The following is a 25899-nucleotide window of genomic DNA, read 5'->3' as shown; positions in this document are numbered from 1 at the left end:
CTCTGCACCTTTTTGAAACTTTTTTCCAATAGAGGATATGTTTCATTAAATTGATGTAGAGCTGTCAGTCAAAGTGGAGGAGGAGTGCAAGGTGTCCTGAAGGTTAATGGCTTAGGAAACGCTGAGCGATTTGAGCACCATATGGATAGGCTCATCATCTACAAGCTGTTCAAGGTTGAACCCATCCAGAACACTGTAGGATTGAGATAATAGCCTTCTTTACCCAACTGTTGTTAAGCTACCAATCTCCTCTCGGCAGTCGGAGGAAGTGAGCGGCGTTAGGACCCGAGACGCTTCCTCGCAACTTTCCCTTCGCATGGAACCTTAATTTCCTCCCTGTGTTCAGTCTGGGGTAAATAATACAAAGGTGTTAATGACAGCTTCCCTTCCTTCCTCCTCCCATCCTTTTCAAACGACTTCTCTCCTCTCTTTATCATTCCCATTTCTCTTCCCTCTCTGCTGCTCTTCAGCCATACACATCCGCTGGTGAGTAGCTCGCCCTCACAGCCATCTGTTTCCAGGCAGCCTGTGAGTCTTGCTGAAATATGTAGGGCCTAATTAATTCAACCAAATTGTTTTAGAATAGATTAATACAATAATGGCAGCGCATGAAAGGTTATTTCAAGTACACCACTCAGCTAATCTCATCAAAGGGTACATTTCACTGCACTGCACTCGGTGAACACCTTTATATAGAGTAAGTATATCTGGATGCACTGGTAAACACAACATTGTAGGTGTTTCCTTCAGACTGATATGACATGGCTTTGTTTGATCTGCTTACTTATATAATAGAATGAATAACAACTGATGATAGAATGTGTTAATACACCTTAGAGAGGAAGGAGCACGTACTTCATATCTGATAAGAGCCAGTGTGTAATGGCTGATTATTGTGATTGTAAAATGAATTCTATACCACTGTTTTGAAGTTATTTAAGCCTGAGAAAGATCCTGCCAAACCTCCAGCTCATAGGTTTTAGTCGCCTGAAAATTATTATAATTATTAATATTATAAGTATTATTATATTTCTTTCTGTCTCCTTCGCTCTCACACACTCCTGTCATTCCTCTGCCAGCCTCAGGTCTCATACAGAAACAGGTCCGTCAACAAAGTCGCACCAAATAATGAAAATAGATCCAGCTGCTTCTTCCGTTTCCTCTGGCCTGTGTCATTCTATCACCAAACTACAATTACAACTCACCTTTCATCCAGTTTGACAGTGTGAGATTCTCCTTTCATGGCCACGATGTGCCACAAAAGACACCAGAACCTCGCTTACACTGTTAAAACATGAGACCTGACATACTGTATACATCCCTTGGGAGTATATATAGATGTGGGTGTGATGTCACTTCCCTGTGAGTGTGCAGGTAGAACATATACAAACAAAAAGAGATGAGATTGATCCAAAGTGTTACCATGCATGCAGTCGATCCACTTTGCTTCCTTATCTGGAATACTCAAGTCAACAAAATGAACTTAAGTCATTAAAGCAGCAATACTTTCTAAAGGTATGTGTGATATGAAACTAATACTGTATTCCCATGACATAGAGAGGCTGTGCCATTAGTCACCTGGACTAACCTCTGTAGGGAACGACACAGACAAGCAGAAGTCACGAGGCTGCTGTTCATCAAGATTAATACGGGCTCACTGTCCTCCCTGGAGAGGCAAACTAACAGATTCCCTACTTGACTTCCAGAGCCGGCTCCTATAGACGGCTCTGCTTCATTAACACGCGTATTATGGCTCAACCACTCGCAATTAGGAATGTGTTTAAGATGGAGCCGCGCACATACAAGCACACATGCTGCGGGAAGCGTGTGCACACCTCGCTTACACGCTCACCCCCTACACCTATGCACACATAGTCACACACAGTGTCGGGTGCATTTTTTTTTTTTATAAGGAGGAATATGATAATGAACCTGGCTTGATAGAGTAATTAACTGGGCTAAATGGAAATCCCATGAGGTTCAGTGATAGTTAGCAGATGTTCTCTGAAATACATTAAAGACCAAACGTCTTGTGAAGAGAGGAGGGGAGAGAGAGAGAGGGGGGGGGGGGGGGGGGGGGGGAGAGAGAGAGGGAGAGAGGGAGCGAGATCTGGACTTTAGTGGCAGGAGTGTTTTATTTGTAAACGGTGCGTTTGTTGTGGTAATGAATCAGCTGATCAGGGTCACAAGGCTTTAACCGAGAACGCCCTCAGGCTCAGTCTTTAGTTCAAATAGAGACACGAGAAGTTTCAGGTTCTGTGGGGAGTTACATTTGCATTAGATTAGTCAGTGAAGCAGCATTTTAAGAGAGAAAAGGCAATAAATAATGCAATTAACTGGAATTTCTCTACGAATCCCAGAAGCTGTAAAATTCCACTACTTTTCTTGATGGAGTTTTATTGTTTTTATTATGGTGCCAAAGTTACTGTTTACCTCACAGCGCTGTCTGCTACGATGGCTGTCATGTGTCTTTAACACATGATCCAGGACAGAATAATGATTAAAAGCTTTGCAGTTGTGGTGAAATAAACTCACAAACTCTTGGTAGACGTCGTATTTGATGCCTGCAAATGTGAGTTTGTCTTGGTAGAAAAACTAAAATCTCATTTCCCGTCCCAAACGTCGCTCCCCTCCTCGGTTTGAGCCGCTAGCTGTCCGATCTTGGCTGCTGCCTTCTAAGGTACAAAGCAACATCAATGTCTACCAGCAGAAGCGGTGAAGTTGCTCTGCACAGCTCGGCTAGCTCGCTAAGTCACACTGAGAAGAGCCATCTGCTTCCCCGTCTGAACTTTAGAACAAAGACACCAGACTGTCAAAGTTTCCCTCAAACAGAGAAGTGCACCCTGACTCAGTCACAAGCAGACGCATACAGGCACGCAGCCATGACTGCATACACATACGCATGTATACATATGCACGCACACACACTCCACCCACATATACACGCTTGTTTTGGACTTGTTTCCTTCTGTTCTGGAGTCTAATGGACTTTCCCATTCTGAGTTCAATGGCTCATCTGAGCGAGCGGATGTAATTTGGGATATTTCCTCCTGCAAACTCAGAAATAGTTCTTAGAAAAAAAGGCGTGTGGTACAAAGTACAGGCACGTGTGTGTGTGAGTGTGTGTGTGCTTGTGGAGAGGAACACCTGTTAATATCGGGTGCATTAGTGAATTTATTCCAGTCTGTCCATGTGGTCAGTAGGTGTAAAGCAGCTGCAGGAAGTGTAATAATGACTTCCTACTTACTCCACCTCCTGCCGCCCACTCGCCAGCTATAGCCGGCCATGTGGCCCAGCACCGGCTCCGCCCGCCACAAGCTGGATCAGCACCGGACACACACACACACACACACACACACACACACACACACACACACACACACACCTATAGACTGTACACCCACACAGACACCTGTGAGACACACCTCACTGTGCATTGCAATCAGCTTAAACACTCAGCATGTACACAGCAGTATGTTGCCATGGGTGACACCTCTGATACCTTCTGGCTAAGCTTGAACTCCCAGCGACCTTACACCTTAATGTACTGGTCAATCACTGCTCCATTAACTGCCCGCCTTCGTCTCCCCTCCTTCTAATCTAATCTTTGTCTTCTCTTTCCGACTCCCTCGTTCATGTGCACAGTATCACACCAGTGGGGGGGGGAAGCAGGAGGAAAAATAACTGGAAAACCTTTTAGCAAGCTTTACACATAATGTGTTCCAGAGGCGCACGCTTCCCTCCTCCTGCAAAATTCATCGGTTTACGTTAAGTGTGAAGAATTTCTGAGCCCGACCCCTCCTGCCCCCGACACCAGAGGACAACTGATATCAAGCTGGAACACTTGGCCCGGTCGCTACTTTTCACACAGTAAGACGGAGGGATTAACTAGCCTGGACAGCAGAGCCACAGTAAATAACCTGACATGAAGAAATATTACAGACAGTTTGATATCTGTAATGTCTCAGATGTAAACCAGAAGGCAGCGCGATGCGTTTGTGGTCATATCTAATGCAGACGGTGCAGTGAGAGCTTGGCTGCTGATGAAGTGTAGTAGATGCTGTTGCCGGGCAGTCTTCCTCCCTCTCTCCCTCTCTCTGTCTCTCTAACTCTCTGTGGCTGTGACCGTGACCTATGACCTCTGGCACAACACTAATGGAAGTCTGACATAATACATAGAATATTTTTATTGCTTGACAAAGACAAAATAAGAATGAAAAATTGTCATGATAGTGCCAAAGACAAAGTTCACCTCTTGGGCCCTGATCACCAAAAACCGCACGTCTGTGTGTCTCCGGAGCCTTGATTTAACAACTGAGGACCTCACAGAAGAGTGTGTGTGTTAGATTGTGTGTGTGTGTCTTGTATTTTGTGATTCTATCCCTTGGCTGCACATCAACATTCACAGAGCGTCTTCAACATGCCGTACAGTGGTTGTAGCAATAATAGATTTGTCAGTGTCTGACCACCCTGTGCTGCCATGGTAACCTCTTAAATAGTCCACCGAGTATGGCCGTGACATCTGCCACGGTGCGCTCGGCTTGTTTGGTTATTGAAAGCCTGGGCGGAGGCGACGGCACATTGATAATAAGACAATGTTCCTGTCGCAAATGGGACTGAAGCTCATCACTTTCCATCTTTCCGGGTCCAAACCATCATAATGGATTTGTTTTTCGTCAACCGCATGAATTCATCTTCTTAGCTTTAATGCTTTCAGTCCAACTGAGTGTGTGTGTGTAGTTGTTGTTGTTTTTTTGCTCTATCTCCACCCGAGTGTTTGCCCCCCCCTGCGGAGCACAGGGGTCGTCTCAGTCAAGCATTGCTGTTGAGCTGCACGACATTCCCGGGAAGAGGAAATCACTCGCATGGCGGTTAAACATTACCATACTCAATTAATCATTCCCGGAGTGTGTATATATGAGAGTTTCACCACCGTCCCTTCTCTCCCTCACGCCACTGGTCTTACTTCATCACGTCCTCGTTGACACCCGTCAGCCCGACAAAGCATCGCCTTTTCACGCGTTCCCCAGCCGGGCTCGGGAAAAACAGCGGTGTCGCAACCCCCAAGAAGTGCCATCTGCCGCCGCCCCTCCGAGCAGATGATAAAGTTAGCGTCTTCTCTTTGCTTCCTCCTCCTGGATATGAACAAACACAGACACGCGCTGATACACCTACACAAACAAACGCAATGCAGAACACCGCCGTATGTTTCAGGCATTTGCATATTGGTGTGTTTGTGGGTTTAGAGGGAACGAGCGAGCGTCACTCCAGAGGTGAAGGCGGAATCAATGGGGAGGCAGGAGGGATGAGAGGGCAACTAGGAGAGGGTGATGGAACGAGGAAGAGGAGGAGGTGGAAGAGGAGGAGGATGAAGGTGGCAGTTGGAAGGTTGAAGAGTTGCTTTAGGACAAAATGGGGGAACGGGAGGAAATCCAGACGGTCGTGTGGGAGCTGCTGGACAAAATGTCACCTGATTAAAAAGTAAAACTTTGGAAGAGTTTTGATATTTCTACATGCAAAACTAGGATGGGTGATTGATAATTTCTGAGCCTTAAGTGTTTTCAGCCCCTTGCTGGTTGGACGTTTTGAACAAACTCCCATTGTTTTGTGACGTGTGATGCCGTATGTATGTATAATGTTTACATTGATCAGAGACTTTTTCTTTGTGCAGGTGAGGAGAGTTTCTGACGGCAGCAGGAGCAGAGACGCCTGGAAGACAGACAACTGAGACAGGTGACTTTACTTTTTTGCCCGCCCCTCCCCGACGTCCCCCCCCTTCATGATTGTATGAGCAATTAGAGCTTCGGAGAGAAATGAAACGGTACTGAAGGCGGTTCAGTGAACGCATCTTTTTCCACTGAGCTGCTCCCGGCCCTCTCTCTCTCTCCCTCCCTCCCTCTCTCTACCTCTCTCTCCCTCTCTCTCCCTCTGACAAGACGGCGTGATGTTTTAATTTTGATGCGTTGCGGTTTTAATGTAGGGAAATTTCATTCTGGCCTGCGTCGCTCGCCTCCAGATGGAACGATAAAGGTGAGTTAAGATTCAGCGCGAAGCATTTACAAAGAAACAGATCGCTGTGTTTTTCTAACCGTTTGACTTAGTTGGGTGAGCGATTAAAGTCCTCACCTGTCACTCAAACAGATTTTGAGAAGAATTGGCAGTTTTATCAGAGCTGCATCTTGCATTGATTAACGTCATCTGATTCCACTTTAAATGCGTTTTACCCCCAAACTAATCTATAACGACGCTCCAGCCCCAAAGTAAAAGTCTTAATGGAGACGTCAGCTCAGTCAGATTATCATCATCTGTTTGGGCCTGCTACCTCCATGTTCCGCGCTACCGTGCAAAACACACACACACACATGCACACACACACACGTGCACGCACACACACGTGCACACACATGCATATCCCTCAGATCCCCAACTACAAGGAGCAAAGAAGCGTCAGGAGATGTTTAATTAAGACAACAGATCAATTAACAGCTCAATTAGCCTGGCTAATTAGGGGCTCAGTTGGAACAAAAGCGCGCTCTCCTCTGCTCTGCTTTCCTCTCCGTGTCTCCCTCTCTCTCACAGTTACTCTCTCCCGCACACACACACACACACACACGCTCACGGGCTTTGTGCGTGGGACACGGTTGTCGCTAAACCAGACTATAGGCCACATAATCCCACTTAATCGTCGGTCCAGATTTTGGCTGGCAACTGCCTGGAAGGGAGGATAGGAGAAGGAATTCGCTCCTCTGCGGTTTTATCTGTGAAACCAGGACGGCGGCGATTTCCTGAGCGTTAATTGAAGTTACAGCAGCCTGGAGGTTGGAGCACAATTTACTTTTTTACAGTGACATACTTGTTGTACATCAGAAGGAGTTCAGAAACACAGATTTCAAAGACACATTTACACTATTGATTCAACCTGTACCTCTTTGTCACTACAGTGTGTGTGTGTGTACACAAATACCATGCAGGTGTGCGGGAGTTTCCTGTGTGTATTGAGTCTTTTGGGGACACTGCCGAGGTTTACAGGCAACTATTTGGCAGGAGTCGATGCTCTGGACACTCCTGCCCAGACAATTAAGCCACCATGTTAGTGGATACACAGCTCCATTAGTGTGTGTGTGTGTGTGTGTGTGTGTGTGTGTGTGTGTGTGTGTGTGTGTGTGTGTGTGTGTGTGTCTGTGCGTGTGTGTGTGTGAGAGAGAAAGAGATCATAGATAAGTCTCCATCCAAATATACATCCGATTTTAACAGGAATTCTAAAGAAGTACCTGAAGCAAACCTGTGTGTGAATTATGTGTGTGTGTGTGTTTTCATGAACAGGTTTTTCTGCAAATATTCTCAAGATGGTAGGAAGAGATAAAACCTAATAACAGCACACACACCTGTAACTCGGCTAAACGGCGCCTTTGCTGCTTCCCATCCAAGCCCAGCTTTAATGTTGTTTTCATGGATGAGTTTGATTTTTATGCTGCCCGTTTGTTGTTATTGTTCTGGGCTTTCTGGTGGAGCAGAGGCATGTGATGGTGGGTGCACCAATAAAGCAGCATTGTGTGCGCGCAGCCAAAAATAAAACATAAAGAAGAACAAGCGCATGTAATCCCAGCAGCATGATTTGAAAATTCTGTTTCCATCAGCCTTTATCACGTTTACACGCCAGTATCTGGAACATTTCACTGTGTTTTCTCCATTTCTGACATTTCCCTTCTGATTGTTTTATGCACAAAGCCAAACTCTGCATAAAAACAGGTGGTACAAACGTTCATGGGTGTGTGTCTGTGTGTGTTTGTGTCCGTTTGTGTGCACTGGTGTGTGTTTGTTTGTGCCTGATGTGTTATGTGACCTCTGGCGAGATGTCCTCATCTGCCCTTCTCCCTCTGTCCCAGGGGGGCTGTCAGTCTGTGTGTTGGCGTGCGTGTGAGCCAGCATACATGCATTTATGCATACACGTGTGTGAGTGTTTTGGGTGCGAGTGTGTTTGTGTGTCTGTGTGCGTGTGTGTGTGTCAGAGCAGGGTTCAGATGCGTGGTCGCCCCATACATCTCCAGTATGGCAGACAGGTCTGGGGTTCTGTTGCTGATGCACTGTCTGCTCTCATTACTGAGCAGGCCCAGGAGCAGGCCCAGGCCAGACACACACCAGCAGACACACACACATAGACACACACATACATGCACACATGCACACAGTTAGTTTTGTCGGGACAATTAAATGGGAACTGGAAACAGGGATGAGACACTGGAAGAATCTGCCTAAAGTGAAGGAGACGGCTAAAACTGTTTCTGCTTGATGCATGTTGAATTACCTTCACAGTACAGCCAGCATGCAAATAAACCCCTTATCACACACACACACACACACACTCACAGACTCTCACACACACACACACACCACACACACACACACACACACACACACACACACACACACACACACACACACACACACACGTGCTATGGACCACTGAGGCTCACTGTGCAAGTCTTGTGACAGGATGACTGACAGAAGGACAGACTCTTGCCACATCACTTCCCCTCTCACTCTCTGTCCACACACACACACACACACACACACACACACACACACACACACACACACACACACACACACACACACACACACACACACACACACACACACACACCCTTCCCTATGCTGCAGCATTATTAAACAGTGCGGTAGCAGCTGTGTACTGCTGCATGATCTGATCTGGCATCGCTGTCCAGTAGCCATCAACTCCCCTCCTTCCTTACCTCCTGGCTCCTCAGTATCTCGCCCCAGAGTGTGTGCGGATGCGAGGCGTTTGGTGGATTCACAAATAAAACCTTTTGTGGAGCTTTAGAATGTACAGAATCATACTGAAAGCAGTCAGAGTATGAGTATTAAAGAAGCTTTGAGGGGAAACAGGCTTGGGTCATTGTTTTGTATTCAGTTTGGTTTCTGTAGCTTTCACTCTGAGTGTGTGGGCGTGCACTTGTGTGTTTGTGTGTGCGTGTGTAGCAGTGTGTATCCAGTTGGCCTGAGTCGACTGATACGAGGAGTCTCGCTGTTACCAGAAATAGGTCATCCATCATGCCCCGAGGCTACCTCCATGCAACTCTGCTTAATCACTAATACGCTCCCGTCATTCTGTTTTCATCCTCACATTTTTACTCCTGCGGTTCAGTCTTTTATTTACATTCACCTCGGCTCATATCTGCACCGTATCTATCTAAGGGAAGCTTTTAATGTTCAGTACTTAGCTGAGAGGTGACTCGTTGAAATCTGTGTCCATTTTTTGCAGGTGGGGCGGCAGTGATGTTTTTTTACGATACTGCTTTAACTCTAATGGCTGTTTTTGAAGCGTTTCTTGCATACAGGGAGGAATATATGCGCACCTATATACTGTATAGAAGGAGATACGGCCAGAGAGCGGAGGAGCCACACAGGGGGAAGATTCCAGCAGTGTGTAATTGGCCTAAAGCCATTCCTCTGGCCCGCTGCTCTCTGAATAATGCATGGTCTCTTTAATGAAGCCCCCTTTTTTTTGTTGTCTTTTTACTTCTCTAGGATGTAGGGTAAAATTAGCATACTCATGTGTCTGCATTTTAATGAGACATCGCTTACTAAGACTTGGTCGCGATCAGAGCCGCGGCTACTCTTTCTTACCGTGCTTTTAAGGTAAACTAAACAGGTCGTTAGGTTCGTGTGACATCACGGACCTTTAACAAAGACAAAGACAAAGAAATGAATGAAATCTGCTGTCGGCTTGCTTTTTAATTTTTATCGAGGCTTTTAAAGGAGTCGCCGCTTTGAAGCTTTGAGCCCAGAGACGGCCTAATATTCATTCTTTGATTGGACCAATATTTAAATGTCCCCGAGTACAAGCACGTGATGGGTTTTCACAGGAGGCTTACAGTAAGAAGCTCTCACTGCTGTTCAGACCTGAGTGGCCGTCTCTTTGCCCCAGACATGCTGGAGTCTGGAGTGTTTGAGCTCTGGCCTGGAGTGGGGCAGGAGAGCATTCCTCAGTCATTGGGGCATGGACAACAGTTCTCTAATCCTACTGTAGACCCTCTTTCATCTACGGCTAATGCTTTGTGAAGCACTGAGCTGTGATTCAGCTCCTGGGCTGGAGGAATGGAGGAGCTGGGCAGGTCAGAGGGGGCACAGGAGAAATGGAGGTTTATACTGTACAAAGGACGGCTTGGATGAATGTTGTTTGTCGTGGAAGTTGTTGATGTGGTGTAGTGGCCGAGACTGCATGGTATCACCTTTAATGCATGTCAGATTGTGCTTTAGATGTGCGGTTATGTAAATTTGTGCAAGCAGACCATCAATTTATCTATTTGCAGTGGTTTGTTGATGAGATATTTTATTTTATTTTCTTTCAAGAGTGCCAATCTGGAACAAGATGTCTGGTACTGTGATTTACAACCTTTTGTTTTGAATTGATAAGTGATTTCACAATTGTTAACTTTTGTCACACAGCCTGCAGAAGCCTGAAAGCAATAAAGGACTCATTTAAAATCTTGGTTTCTTTGAGTAGAATAGGTGGTTTAGGATGAGAAGCTCCATTGCTGATACAAAACAATATTTGGCTGCTTTGTTGGTGTTTGCGGTTGATCTATAAGCAGTTTAGTCATTTTACAGCAGCTGCCTTCACGTGTCCGGGCCATCGAGTCACCATCCTCGCAAATGACGGGCAGCTCTTTATTGACGGATTTATCTGGATCTGGCAGGAGCCGCGAGTCGAGAACATCACGGCTGACAACAACAATGCTGGCCTAACAAACAACACTTGGCTCGGGTTTTGGTTTTCTCCAAACAGAGTTGCCTGGATAATTAACCTGTACATTAACTTCCCAGCTGATGGGAAACGACATGTGGATATGAGCTGAGTGAGTCATGGAGATTGATCCTGAGTGCGATGGGATGGCAGAGGCAGGAAGCCTCGCAGTTTGGCACGCGCCGCCATACCTGTCAATTCTCACATTCTGTTCAGTCTACCAGGTTCAGAGAGAGTCTCATTTCCTAGTTTGGCTCAGGATGCGGTTTGGCACGGGAACAGAATAAGTGAAGTTACAAGATGCTCCTTCGCACGGATTGTATACCGGGAAACTTTCTGACAGCTTGAGCAACTGACTGACTCTGTGTGATGGACTGAAGTCACAGCTGGGTGGTTGTTCCAGCTGACAGTATGCACAATTATCCTATCTATTGAAATGAATTGTTTTATTTTGACAGTGTGACAAAAGAGATCTGTTTCCAATCCCGTGGTTGTGCTTTTCACTTGGAACAGGCATGAAGAACAGAGACATGTGTTTTGACTGTAAACTTGCCATCTAGGTTATTCACCATGACTCTTAAGCTTTTGTCTTTGGCACTTTGGAGCCAGGTTGACAACATGGCTGGCTCCCTGAACAATCACACTGAGTGCTGTTTCCGCCACTGTTTGTTATTGTCAAGTTGATGATGGGTTCTTCTAGCTGATGGTGCACACCACTGCACATCTTTAACTGCTGGCACAGATCTCTCCTTTGTGCTGGGTGAAAGCCTATGAGACTCTAGGTCAACCCACCGCTGGTCACTGGGCACTGGGTACTGGGCAAGTGGCAGCAGGCACTGGGCACTGAGTTGGGACACAATAGCGGAGGCCTATTCCAGGCCAAAATCGGGCCAAGTAGTTGCAATCAGTGGTGCATGAGGAGATCTGGCACCGGCGTTCAGCAGCCTCTCCTCTCCTCAGCGGTGAACTGCAGTGATGAGCCCTACGTCCAGCCACTCTGTGTCCCGTCTCAATTATCTCTATTCTGTCTGCTCCTCACCCACAGAGAGGGACGTCTTTGTCTTCTGTCCTTGTTTTGGAAATGTTTGTTGTGTTTATAAAAGAGACGATAAGACACAAAAAAGTAAAATTACAAACTAATCAACTCCATTTAATTAGTCAGTGAGTGGATTATTTGGAAGCATTCTTTATGTAAACAGTCACATGGCGCAGCTGCGTTTTCATCTGAATTCTCCTGCTTTTGGCTAATTTCACCACCATGTATTTTTAATAAGCACACCACTGTCATGGAATGGCAATGAGCAGGACACCTCCAATCATCAATGCAGCTTGGATCCCCAGCAATGTTAAATTAAGTATGTGAAGGCAGCTGCTCTTTGAGCTCAAACACTTTTGTTGTGTGGTGAAAACAATGAATAATTCTCTTTACACCCCATATGTGGGTGTTGGGAGCAGGGTGAGCGAGAGGCAGCAGGCAGGAGTATTATCTCTGGTGCAGATCAAAAGCCAGACAAAGTTTAGAATGAACACACAAGCCGAGCGGAGGGGGCGGGGAGGCGGGAATGCAGAGGAATGTTTGTTTGTGTGGGTGAAAGAGCGAGTGTGTGAGGAAGAGCGCAAGAAAAGTAGGTGTGTGTGTGTGTGTGTTTGTCTGAGTGAATGAGTGAGGATGTTTACACATGACAAGAGAGCGCTGGCGTGTTCACCCTCCGCGATGACATCTGTGTACGCGGCTCATAGCGTCCCTCCCCGACGTGCGGCGAGATACACGGCGGTGCAGCGTGAAGCAGCCACCAGTTTGTCAGCACAGTCACAGGAGTAGGTGGGTGTCACACATGTACATCCTGGGACGCTGCTGGGTGAGAGCTGACCTACACCACAGTATGGAAGCACCAGATAGTGGGACTTCTGCGTGAGTGGGCCTGAGGTTATGAGGGCCAAAACTGAATTCCGAGCCCATTTATCGCAGCAATCTGATTCAGTGTGTTCTGTGTTTATGTTTTTGAAAAAAAAAAGGGCATTTATTTTTCATGGAATATATAACAGAATGAACCCGATGCTTCCACAAATGTTTCCTTCATCGCAGGTTTGACAGACATTTTCAGGCTGTGAGCATAAACGCCCACACAGATGCGAGTTTTCAGAAATACCATTTTGTATATTAAAATATTTCTGCTTGAAAGGTTGAAGTTTGAATTTTAAATTTAAAGTTTCTGTTCATTCATATGTTTGACAGCAGGGACCTTTTGGTATTTTTTATAGCAATTTGTGAAAGAAACACCCCCAAAAAGTTTCCTTGTGCAGTTGTGCTTCAGCTTGTCACTATTGAATCACATTTTGAGAGCATTTTTTCCAGAGATCTGTCCTTTTAGTTATTTATTTTTCAGTCGCCGTAGTCGCCTGTCAAACGTTGATGACTGGTAGGGGGAGAGAGAACTGGTGCATGTCTGAGTGAGTGTGTGTGTGCCGGTGGGGAGCCAACACGAGGCTCTTGTCACCTTCACAGCAGCGTGGGTCTACCTGTTATTGTCCTGTCAGTGCTCTGTCGCTTTTCCCCGACAAGGCAAATTTAAATGTGGCTCCTCTCTGTTAAATAAAGACGTCTCAGGAGGAGTCGGTGACGGGAGATTCCCCGCTGAGGGAGCAGGAATCTGCTCTTTTAATTCTGTCTGAATTGATATGAAGATGAATTAGATAGAAAGATGGACAGAGGATAGACAGACAGGTACTTAATTCTCATAGAAAGCAAAACACAAATTAGATAATAAATACAAAGGAAGCATACAAAAGCTGTGTGCATTATTGATGAATAATAAGATAAGAAAAATCAGAGTCATCAGGTGCTGTTGTGTGAGAATGTGTGTATTCATTTATATGTGTGATCCATCAAAGGCTATTTTATGTAAAGAGCATGAACATATTGTGATAATTGTTGTTGCAATCCCTGCTGCAAAATTAACACAAAAAGTTTTGACTGAACTAAACCCGGTGTGGAGGGAAGCTGTCAGCAGAACACCTGAGAAGCAGCTCGCTCCCAAAAACCATTTGCAATCACACCACAACACTTCTCTCTGGCATGCAACCTTACACACTGCTTACCACAACCTCACCACCTCCTTTACATCTTTCTCTCCTCTCCTCTCCTCTCCTCTCCTCGCCTCTCCTCCCTCTCACTTCAGCTGATATCTGTGAAGCTTCCGCCAACCCAGAAACACCTTTAGAAAGTAAAGTCAGCCTGTTGGTGTGTTGTCTGCGGGGCATTCACCTGCCTGACAGACTGAGAGGCAGGCGGAGGAGACAAAGCAGGAACTTCTTAGGCAACTTCTTCTTCTTCTTCTTCTTGCCGAGCTCCACTATATAGATCCCGACAGATCGTTGTGTGTGAGTGTGTTTGGGTTCGGCGTTAAAAGACCCCGAGTGCACTGGTTGGAGTCTCTCGCTCATGAACATTTGTTAGAGCAGACAGAGGGAGGTTTATTATTAGCTGATAATACCAACAGCTGCAGTCAGGCAGTCGGTCTATATGAGAAAATATGGGAAAATGATGCAGTGTGTGTTTACCGTGATTTGGTTTAGAGGAGGAGGAATCCAATAAAGATGATGAAGAAGCCTCATCTCTGCACCTTGCTGGGCTGGGTGGCAGAGAGAGAGAGAGAGAGAGAGAGCGAGGGAGCGAGAAGAGAGAGCACAGGGAGAGGGAAGTGATTACTGTCGTTAAGTCGGCAGGAAATGTTGCATCTCCTTGACGTTTAGTAATGATCACAGCAGCTGGGAACAATAAAACTCCAACATTGCACAATTATTGGCCTGCCTCACTCACACTGGATAAAAGTAATAATGCACATTATCCCCTCATCCCCCTTTAAAGTCGCACCAGCAAGGGGGCAGAGGCAGCAAATGAGATTTGCCGCGCAGGAAGCTGCGTAGGCTTGATGGTTATGATTGACTGGAGGAAGACTTCATGCGGTGCCGTGCGGTGTGACCAATCACGCTCGCTCGCTCTCTATCAATCTATTTCCCCTCTCGCTCGCTTTATTGCCCCTGATCTCTGCCTGTTCCTCCAGGACTGAGGGGGAAGATCAGAGAAGACACAAACGCAATGACACCCGCAGAGACACACAACGGCAGCTTGGATCCATCACACACAGGAACAGCAAACGTTTGCCATTGACTGCTGGCGGAGAGAGACAGAGGGACAGAGAGAGAGGGAGAGAGGGACGAGTATCATCTTTCATATTTAATTGAGACCTACAGATGTCAGATTGTTTTTGACCTTTCTGTTGTGTGTGTGTGCATGAGCTTGAAGAGGATATTTGAATATTAATGATTGATTAGCCCCGCCGTGGCTGTGCATAAATATCAAGGGTACGTTTATTCTACGAAGGACATTCCTCTTCTCCTCTCCTCCTCTCCTCTCCTCCTTTCCTCCTTTCCTCCTCTCCTCTCCAGCTGTGTGACTATAGGTACAGATTAGTACCTTCAACCATTCTTCAGAGTCATTAAATGTGTTGTGTGTGTGTGTTCTTGTGGTGGAGGATGAAACTAGTTTATCTTCATCGCAGGGTCCGGACTTCCTGTCTGAGAGTTGTTTGACAAACAGAAGAAGAAGAAGCATCTTGTTCTGTAGAAGAGAAGAGGCGAGCTCAGCAGAAAACACGTGCTTTAGTTTCCTTCTGAGAAACGTCGGCCCAAAACACCGGATGCTTCGTTCTAGATATAGTAAGTGTGTGTGTGTGTGTGTGTGTGTGTGTGTTTGTGTGTGGTTGCATCATCTGGGATACTTTTACATTTTTCTGCGCTTTAAAGAGAGATGACACAAGCCTTTCATCCTCTCCTCTGCAGGTGGTTCCCCTTTAGTCTCTTTCCAGCCTTGCTCTTGCCACACCTTCACTCCTCTCACTAATTCAGAAACACACACACACACACACACACACACACACCTTCTCCTCTACTGTCCTCTTATGGTTCTTTGGTCGGTCTGTGGCTCATCAGCTCATGTTTTCCCTGATTTGCTCACTGATCTTCGTTGGTGGATGATGAAGAAGATGAAGGTAGGATGCCAGCGATCGTGCCAGTGATGATGATGATCATGTCACGTTTGTTTCTTCCAGGGTTGTACACTTGCTATGAGTCATGCCATGGTGCTGACTCTTTGTTCAGTGGGCGGCTTTGGGAAATCACCTATCTTTCTCACATACCCACTGCTTTATACTGTGTGTGTGTGTGTGTGTGTGTGTGTGTGTGTGTGTGTAGATTAGCCAAAACAGAAGCAGCTTTCCTTAACAGGTCAGGTGGTTTCATATGCTGCGATCATGTTGGGCTCAGATAGATATTACTGGGCCAACGAAAGAGATATACTGTATGTTAAACCTGCCCGTCAAAGCTATCGGAATGACTTTTTGCGTGTCATTTGGCGAAGCCCCACCGTCATTCCCAAGCCCGCCGAAATGAGCCACGGAATGTCTCAGTATGACTTGGATTTTTATCAGTCTATAACTGACTTGCCAATCATTTCTGGTCACAGTTTTTCACACGTCTCACCAGCGCAACAGTTAGTCAGATAGTGAGACCAAGTGAGCGGCGGTAAACTCTTGAAAATCACTCTCTCTGTTTCTGTTTCTCTCACCCCTCTCTCCCAAAGTTTTCCTCTCTCTGGCTGGGCGGCCGCAGGTTTCCAAACAAACTAGCTGAAACATGTTGTCTGTGAGTCCGTCCATCCAGCCCTCCTGCTGGGCACCAAAGCTGCCATCCACAATGTAAGCAGGTGGCGCTGGCATCCCAGGGAGATCGGGCAGAGCGCGTGGGCGTCACACAGGCGACGCCAATCCAAAATTCCCAGCTGACCTCCAAACCAAGGCTATGGCTACGCTCGCCAATCCTTGGCACACGCTCGGTCTGGTTTTCCACGTGTCTTCATGTATCCTAATTCTTTTTCTTACCATTTCCCAGCTGCATTTTGTCAAACACTCTGATTTTCTATATTTTGTGCCTTTTCTGTTTGAATGTCTATGCCTCTGGTTGCATCTCTCTCTCTTGCTTTCCCTCTCCCTCTCTCTCTCTCTGTCTCTCTTTCTCTCTCTGTCTCTCGTTCTCTCCCTCCCTCTCTCTCTGTGATTGCATTGTGGGGGTGCTGTTCAGCCGAGTGGGACTAGCAGTAGGCCCGAGGCCAGGCCGCCTTCGGTTGGACGTTAATGAACGGAACAGGAGTGGGCACATCTGATGAAGCTGGCCATGCTGTCAACTGATTTTCATCTGGTGTGTGTGTGAGTGTGTGTGTGTGCGTATTTGTGTGTGTCTGACAACAGGTGCAGTCCAGATCTCAATGCAGTGACAAACTGCAGACTCTGCTGTGCCAACACAGGTGATTTCCACCTAGTAAGGCACACACACACTCGCGTGCACACACACACACACGCACACACACACACACACACATACATCATTTCCACTTTCTATACTTTTCTTTACTTTTCCCGTTTCCAGGCGCAGAATGCCTTCAGAGCTAAATGACAGTTTGATTACAGAGATTATCTGGAGAGTTTGAAGTTCCACTCTCGTCATCGGGTCCCTTATTGATAAATTATAAATCATTGCCTTTGAGCTGACAATGGAAAACCAGTCTGATAGATAAACAAGGAAACACCTGTCACACACAGCCTTCAGTCAAACGACTCGCTGGTGAGCAACATACGTACACACACCCAATGGAAGGTCTGAGTGACAACATCCTGTTCCTCTCTGAGTTGTCAACAGGCCTGAAGCAACAACAGTATAAGCGTGTATATTCATTAGATTAGTACCTGTCTGGGGCTCCCTTAGCCACCTGGCTCTTCAAACACAAGCAACTAACACTCCTAATCTTTCTTGCTATATGCCACAGGCAGACAAGATCCAGAGCCGCATAGAAACAACAAAATCAAACATCGCCGCGTTCCCAAATGTCACATTATTGCGTATCCTACACGGGCAGAAGCTAACGAGACGGGGGGAGACAGGAACGTGATTCTCCTCGGAGAGAGACAATTTTCGCTGCCATGTCCGAGTCCAAAAATAACAAAGAACAAAGGCGGATAAATGAGTGAGTTTTTGAGCACAGGCTAGCGGGCTTTGGCAGCACCGGCGAGGCAGGAGGGGAGAGAGAGAGAGAGATGGAGAGAGAGAGAGAGAGAGACAGGGAGAGCTAGATAGCGGCCCGTCCACACATCTGTCCACACAGCACGGGGTGGGTTCCAGCGACACCCACAGAAACAGGCTTAACCTTCTCTTCCCCCCGCCACCTGTTCATTACTATGGGCCCCCCCACCGAGACACCACCGCTCTGCTCCTCTCCTCTCACCCGCTCCCTTGTTCTCCTTCTCTCCCTGTCTGTCACCGATTGTTCCAGTTCTCTCTTTGTTACCACTGCCTCTCCCAACCCAATCTCTCTCTCTCTCTCTGTTAGTCTTCAATCTATTCCTTAGCCGTGCAGCACCGTCTCCCTCTCTCTCTCCCTCTCTCTGGGCGCGTTATCGTCGTTTATGTGGAGGTGAAAATTTGCGGCATTGATGTAGAGACGTTTTTCTCACTCGCGCCGGAGCAAAGTCGTTTTAGTCGGCGTGAAGGAGAGAGAGAGAGAGCGGTGGCCAGCCGAGGTGGAGGAGAGTAAAAGAGGCTTTTGATGAATAGTCTGTGAAAGTGCATCCGTCTACGCACATCTTCAAACCCCCTGGTGCCTCTTGTCTGCTTTCAGACCCATTTTTCTCCACATTGTTGGTAATTTGAGCATTCTCGCCCGTGGCATCATTCATAGTTGGCCCGATTAAATCCCCTTAGAAATCCAGTTTGGAGAAAGGAAATGACAAGATTTAGCTTATTGAGGTATGCCAGAACATCCGTGGAAATCAGAGCTGGGAATTTACAAGATCTTCAACGCCTCATTGTTTCCCTTAGTTACTGTGCGTGTGTGTGTGTGTGTGTGTGTGTGTGTGTGTGTGCGTGTGTGTGTGTGTGTGTGTGTGTGTGTGTGTGTGTGTGTGTGTGTGTGTGTGACACGCTGATTAAACTGTGTACTCGGTGGAACTCATTTGTTCACTTGGTAATTATTTCTTTTTATTATTTAATACATTTATTCTTATTATTCTAGCGTGGAGTGTAACTGTGTAAACCCGCCTTTTTCAGAAACTGGCAACAGTTTTGCTACAAAGGAGAAAAAAAATCTTCTTGCATTTGCTTCAGCTCTTCCTTACCACAGTCTATACCGCCATGTCTTTCCAAAAGAATAAATAAAAATAAACAAATTGCACCCGCGGCCTCTCATATGGTTCCACAGTGAGAGCAGCTTGGCACCGGCTCATGCCATCATTGTACATCACACGGTACATATTTCAATTCAGCCAATTGTTATTTTTAACTGTGAATGTGAAATCGCAAATCAGTAATGCAACAATGTGCGAAGACATGAAGGCTCATTTGTCGCCCCCTTAATATTAAATGCACATGCTTGACGCACATCCACGCTGTAAACCAGAAATACGCTCAGCAACACCTCATCTCAGCACGACTTTAATAAAGAACTGTTTGGCCTCTAATGAGTTCTCGCTGGCTTTGTGAATTTCAAATTGGCGACTGAAACATATCGGGACAAACAAATAATCTGTCACGCTCATCATCATCTTTTTCTTCAGTGTGTGTGTGTGTGTGTGTGTGTGTGTGTATTGTGCGCGTCGGGCACCTTGTTGACTTGCGTTCTGCTCTCTTGGATTCTGCATAACTCCAGATATTCTTTTTGACTCTTTAATTGCTTTTGCACAGTGGCCCTGATGATGATAAGGAGGACTTGGTGACAACATCTCAATTTCTCTCCCCAACTGAACGCTCCCCGTTTCAATTATCCTCGCCGTTTCTTTTGCCGCCCTCACTCTCTGCCTCCAAATAAATTTCATTTCCCCTAAGCTGCCTGGGTTCAGTATCTGATGGCGTCTCACTCAGTTATCCATGCATGGTATTATCAGGAAGACAGGCCCTTACTGCTTACTGAGAGGGAAAAGCTGCAGGCCATATATTACATACCAAATATCAGGCACCATATTCAAATCCGGAGTAGCTGGCCGAGGGGAAAATGTCCACAGTAAACTGGTCCAGCCTGTTCAGACTTTTGCACCAGGCTACATAGATGGATAGATGCAATATCTAAAAATATCAGGCTTTAAACAAACAAGTTTAGTCTGTCAGAATGTGTCCGCTAAATGATATGTTTGGATCAGAGCAATTTGCAGTTAATGTATGTAATTATGTTAAACAAATCCCAAAACGTAACAGGATATCTCGCCTTTTGTGTCGGAGCGCATTCTGAACCCGCTGTCATGACATCATCGGTTCAAAGGAGAGAGCGCGTCTGAGCTCTTCAAACAATGAAATCATTACAAACAGCTTTTCCAGGTTTCCAACCCATTAAAGCAAAAAAAAAAAGAAAGAACAAGGAGTTAAGAAGTTTCATCCAGCCGTTGGGTATAGTGCAATATTACAAAGAAAACACTGAGACAATCAAACAGTGTGATATCATATTGTTTTATTGCCTCCCAAAAGCTCAAAGTAATATTCTTTTCTCCTTTTGAAAATGACATTAAAATCTCCTCCTGGATTACAGCATGAATATGAGCTGATACCATCGCAATTTTCCCACAGAGAAGAAAGCCAAAGTCGTATAATAATTACAGCGCAGTGCAACCCACAACGATAAACACGTAAACCATTCAGATCCGAGGCGTGAGAGATAAGATTGTGCTTACGCATCACTTTATTGCAGGAGGTTCCCACAGTGAAAGGTGTGCAAAGGTCTCTTGCACAAGCACAGATGTCCATATCAAAGTAGAGAGCGAGTACATGTCCGTCACAGAGGAGCGACTGGTGATTAGGTTTGTTAACAGAAGGGTTGGAGCCCCTCTCCTGTTCAATCCAGCCCACGCAGGAAACCAACTGAAAATGAAAACGCACTTTGGAATTGGAGAGAACATCCTCACATATAAGGGAGAAAAACACTTTCTTTCATTTGATATGTATTTTGAATTAATTTCTATTAGTTTAGCCTCATGATGATGTAGGTTTTGATGTAAATAAGAACATTTAATATGAATATAGTTGTATTTATACGACAATTAATTATACAATAATGTGAAAAAGATTAGAAATAAAACTACAAAATTCACAAATATGACAACATAAAATATGAAAGCGTACAAAATAGAGACAAATCTATCAATCGGATGTTATGATGATGAAGATGAAATTGATGGATCAGAATTGATGTAATTGTACTATACCTGAACCTGCTCCATAGTTATTTACGAAAAAACACCAGAGAGAGGGAGAGAGAGAGAACACCAAGGTGCTTTTAAAAAATTACAAATTACAAAAATTGTTTTAGATGAGCAATTCTGCCATTGGGTTGAACTGGGAAATCTAATTTTGATGATGTTGCCAAATTGAATCATGTATAAAGAGACGAGGACCGAGGCCAAAACCAAATGGCTTTGATGCAAACAGTTTAAATGGAGATGAAGCTTTTTACTGATGTGTTGAACACAAACATACAAGCACGACGTTTTCAATGATGAAAGAAAAGCTGTAAAAAATTTAGAACCTCCCTAAGTGCTGGTGAGATAATTTCTTTGGAAGATTTCTGCTTCAGATTATTGTATTTTGCTCACAGCCCTCCTGTCTTCTGTCCCCTCAACTCTCGTCTCAATCTTTTGTCTCCTTTCTCTATATTTCCACAGCGGTAATATTTATGTATCATTCCATCCGATAAGCAGTTTCTTTGGCACTAACTATCTCTGAACTCAGCTGCTTTTCATTTTCAACTCTGTATAAATACTGGTTATGTTTTTAATCTGCACACTGTCGTCCAAAAAGCCCTCTGGGGGACATTTGCACAAGGGGAAGGATTATGGTTTTGCTCGTGTGAAAATGTGTGTTTACATACAGCTTGTGCATAAATCTTTATTTCATATCCAAAAATATTCAGTGGGAGGACCATGTGAGTGTTTACTGTATATCTTATCACACCGAGCGCCGGTTGGTGTCGTGTATCATTCAGAAAACATATCACAACTACACGGCAACAACAGTAGTGCTACTTTGAGTAATGAGATAAAAGTGAGTTTCTAATTGTGATAACTACTGTGAGAAGTGTGTAAAAGTATCACACACACACACACACACACACACACACACACACACACACACACACACACACACACACACACACACCTCTCAGGTTTTTATTGTCTTTGATAAAAGCTTTGAAGGTGGCCGTGTGTGCGTGCGTGTGTTGTAAAAGCGCCTGACAAACTCTTCCATGTGGCCTTTATGCCGTGTCACAGGCCTATCAGTGTGTTTGTGCACTCTTGTTATTGAACACTTATCTTTCTGACAAGAGGGCCAATCAATACCCGAGCAGATAAAGATGAAAGGCGAGCCCCGGTTGCTATTTCCTCCCTTCTGTTTCAAACCGAAAGCCGTCGGCGTTCAGGGTCAGCGGAGAGAGAGAGAGAGAGAAAACGTGACCACCCGCCGTCTGCATGGTGGACCTTTGCCAGATCAGTAAAGCAATTCGGGGTCAGCCATCAAGAGTGAGACCCTTCAGGGGTGAATTTCAGAGTCGTTACAGTCTTTCCGCCTGTTTCTCATGTCGCCAGCGTTTGCTTAAAAAGCTCCGGAGCGGCGTGAATAAATAGCTGCACGGTTTACGTAGCAGATACCTTAAGAGATAAAAGGAGGCTGCCATTATGTCGCGCTCGGATGCGTCGCTCGCCAGCCCCCGCCAGGCTTCCTCTGCCTCTCTCTCTCCCTCTCTCTCTCTCTTATTTTGGGGCTAATTCAATTTCCCTCAGACAGACTCTCACACGCTGACACTGTCTCCATTACAACACGCAGCCAAACACAAGCATTCATTAATTAGTGGCATCGTTGTCTTTTAATTATGCATGTGGCTTATTAGGCGCCTCACCCGTTCACCTACGCCTTCCATCTACACTCCCCTCTGGTTCCCACCGTGTTCATACGGGACCTTTAAACTTCCACCTGCACATTATAGCTCTAATAAAGCTGTTATCAGCCCGTGAAGGAGATGGCAAACAGGTGAGAAAGAAGGAGAGGGAGAGGGAGGGAGAGGGGGGGGGGGGGGGAGAGAGATGGCAAACGAGCGACTCAGGGTTCTGATATGTCAGCATCAGAAATTAGCTAAATGCACTCCCGACTGTGACACCGGCGGGGAGACGATTAAAAACCCAAACTCTCTCTCTCTCTCTCTCTCTCTCTCTCTCTCTCTCTCTCTCACTCACTCTCTCTCACTCACACTTACTCTCTCTTCTCTTCTCTCTTCTCCCTCTCTCCTCTATTTCCTGCCTTCCTCCCTCTCTAACGTTTTTTCTCGTCTCCAACCACCGAGAGGAAGGAGAGGGAGAAGAGCGTCAGCCGGTGAATTTTTACAGCTCTCCAAAATCATTATTGGCAATTAGCGTTCGTCAGGGAAGACAGCAGCTGCTTGTAATTACAGGTAGCCCCTCATTACTTCTCAGTGTAGGGGAGAGGGAGGGAGGGGGAGAGGGAGGGGAGGGAGGGAGAAAACATGTTCCAGAGCCAGTGTTTATATTTATTTATATATTTCTTTACCCATGATGTTGAGCCACATAATGTATACCAGCTATAGTAGAGGGCTAGAGGCTTCACAGGTGCAGCTTGAAAGGAGGAGGAGGAGGGGGAGGAGGTGGAGGAGAGACTAAACTGTAAACAGCTGATGTTATCATACAAATATTGTGATATTGCAGTAGTGCAGGAGTTTGTTATAGCGTGTGTGTGATTGAATGTATATGTATGTACGTTTTGACATGCCGTATTTACAAGTGGTTCTTTACTTTGTGGAGGTGTGTGTGTTTCTGTGTGTGTGGAGCGTTCAGTGATATCTCAGGCTGACATGGTGCGGGGTTGAGGTTAATGTGACCTGACACACCTCGCTGTTACCGTGCCCGAACACTCAACACGGCATGGCACGGCGCGGCGCAGAGCTAGCTGGGTGCCTGGACGCTGATACGGGAAGGAAGGCCTCGTTAGAGCAATTCCACTAATGGTTCAAGGTGAAGGGCTGAACTAAAGCAGCTCGGCGGCGGCGGTGGTGGTGGTGGGTGCGTGGCCCCCTTCTTTGTTGACTCATGGAGGAGATGTTCCCTCCTGACAGCTGAGACACTCCTTACAGAGATTCTTCAAGCAGGAAACGGATTGCGGTATTTTGACCTAATCAGCATAAAACTGGCACAGGTTGTATCCGAAAGCCGAGCAGCTCATTAGGTGATGGCTCGGGCCTTTATTCAACTTCAGATACATCAAAGGTTTACGCTCACATTCCCCTCCAGCTCTTTCTGCTGCCCACTCTTATTGTTTTATGAGGTTTTGGCAAAGTGAAGTTATTGAGCCATCATTTTTAGAGTCCTGTCAAAGCAATATACTGTGTTTCTCTTTTGCAACGCCAAGAAGAAAGGTCATTCATGTAAACATTGGTACCAGACGGGGGCAAGATTGACACTAATTTGAGGTCATAGCTGAAATAGTTGAAGCTTTACGTATGAAGGTGGAAAGCTGCAGCTTGTAATAACTATAAAAGGAGCTTTCTCCGTGGGCGATGAAGATGAGGTAAACGCATACCTAAGGCACAGGCTAGGCTCCTATGAATAGTTAATTAATACCATCTGATTGCTTTGTGTGCCCTCGCGTTTGCAGTGCTTGAAGCCCCCCCCTCCCTCCCCTCCCCTTTAGAATCAGCCATCGCCCAGGGCAACAATCAGACCAATTAACCCAGGGCAGAGAACGGTGGAGGTGGGTGTGTGCGGTTTGGGAATACAGTCCAAACCGTTGCTTTTCCTGAGCTCTTACCTCAGATGGAGCGAGGTGAGGTTCAGGGGAGGGAGGGAGGTTCGTGTGTGTGTGGGGGTGAGCGGACGCACAGCTCCGTGTTGGGGTGTAATTTTCAACACGGAGGTCAGGTCTGTTACATCCCGGGCCTCTGACAAGAGGGCACGCTTAATAGCAGCCAAGCAACCCGGGTTGGCTTGCTCTCAGAGGAAAGGAACGTCTGAGTTTGTTTTTCCCTCTTTCGATAATAATTTTTTTCAGTCTCACTTTACCGAGTGAGTCATCCCAGTTCACATGTTCCACAAAAGAGGGAAATGTCACAACTGTCAATCTTTTTGCTGACTTCCATGACGAGACGCCGCCGCCGCCGCCCTTCATCTCCCTTCATCTCTTTCCCTCTCCCTAGTCTATTCTGCGGCGTCGCTCTCTTAAAAGTATGCACAGTAACGCCACAGAAATAGCTCAGGCTGCCAGCAACATAAAGCCCAAACCATGTTCTCACTAATTTATAAAGCCCAAAGCATTTAGTGTCTCTTTCTGTAAACCTATAGTGAAATTGTCTGTTACAAATAAACAAAAAATCTCTTTAGACCTTGAGGATATCTCTCAAAGCTTTAATTCACTGCGAGGGTGCTGGTATTTATTTTCTGCACACACACACACACACACACACACACACACACACACACACACACACACACACACACACACACACACACACACACACACGTGCTCCTGCTCGGTTACAGTAGAACAACCGGCATCCTGGCAGCGGAATGGCTCACATTTGCAGGGCATCTCTCATTTCCACTGTAGACCGTCCAACGCAAATACAAAGAACAACTGTCACATTCAAACTGGAGCCGAAAATGACTGGCAGGGTTTCGATTCATCTTGTCTGTCCGGGTCCCTCTTTTTTATTCGCTGCCATGAAAAAGTTGGAACTGTATGAGAACCCCGAGCTAGAGGGAGAAGATCAAGTGTGTAAGGATTTAACAGATGGAATTGAGACTAAATGAAGCGCTAATGCATGGATGGTATGAATCCACAATGCAAGCTGTATGTTGTTGTTGTTTTTTAACATTCACAATAGGATGAAGATGAGAAATGTTATAATGTGTGTGTGATGAATATGAACATCCAGGTTTGATTTTATAAACAGTTTTAGGCGAGAAGCTGCGGAAAAATCTATGAAATAAAGTGAATAACATTACTTATCCATCATGTGAACAGTTATGTTTGCTTAT

General features: G+C 45.8%; 1 long non-coding RNA gene across 1 annotated transcript in view; it reads left to right on the top strand.

Annotated features, from left to right (window-relative positions):
- LOC143012411 (uncharacterized) overlaps window positions 1-25899 on the top strand; it is a 115067-nt gene that overhangs the window by 41894 nt on the left and 47274 nt on the right. The window contains exon 4 of the long non-coding RNA XR_012965051.1: window positions 5672-5733. This is a non-coding gene — a long non-coding RNA (uncharacterized LOC143012411). The remainder of the gene's footprint in view (window positions 1-5671; window positions 5734-25899) is intronic.

The sequence above is a fragment of the Genypterus blacodes genome, unplaced genomic scaffold (assembly GCF_046128005.1).
Source record: "Genypterus blacodes isolate CSIRO-AG114 ecotype Tasmania unplaced genomic scaffold, CSIRO-AGI_Gbla_v1 ptg000147l_1, whole genome shotgun sequence".
NCBI lineage: Eukaryota > Metazoa > Chordata > Actinopteri > Ophidiiformes > Ophidiidae > Genypterus > Genypterus blacodes.
Note: the sequence above shows the minus strand (reverse complement) of the source record. Positions and strands in the feature narration are given on the sequence as shown.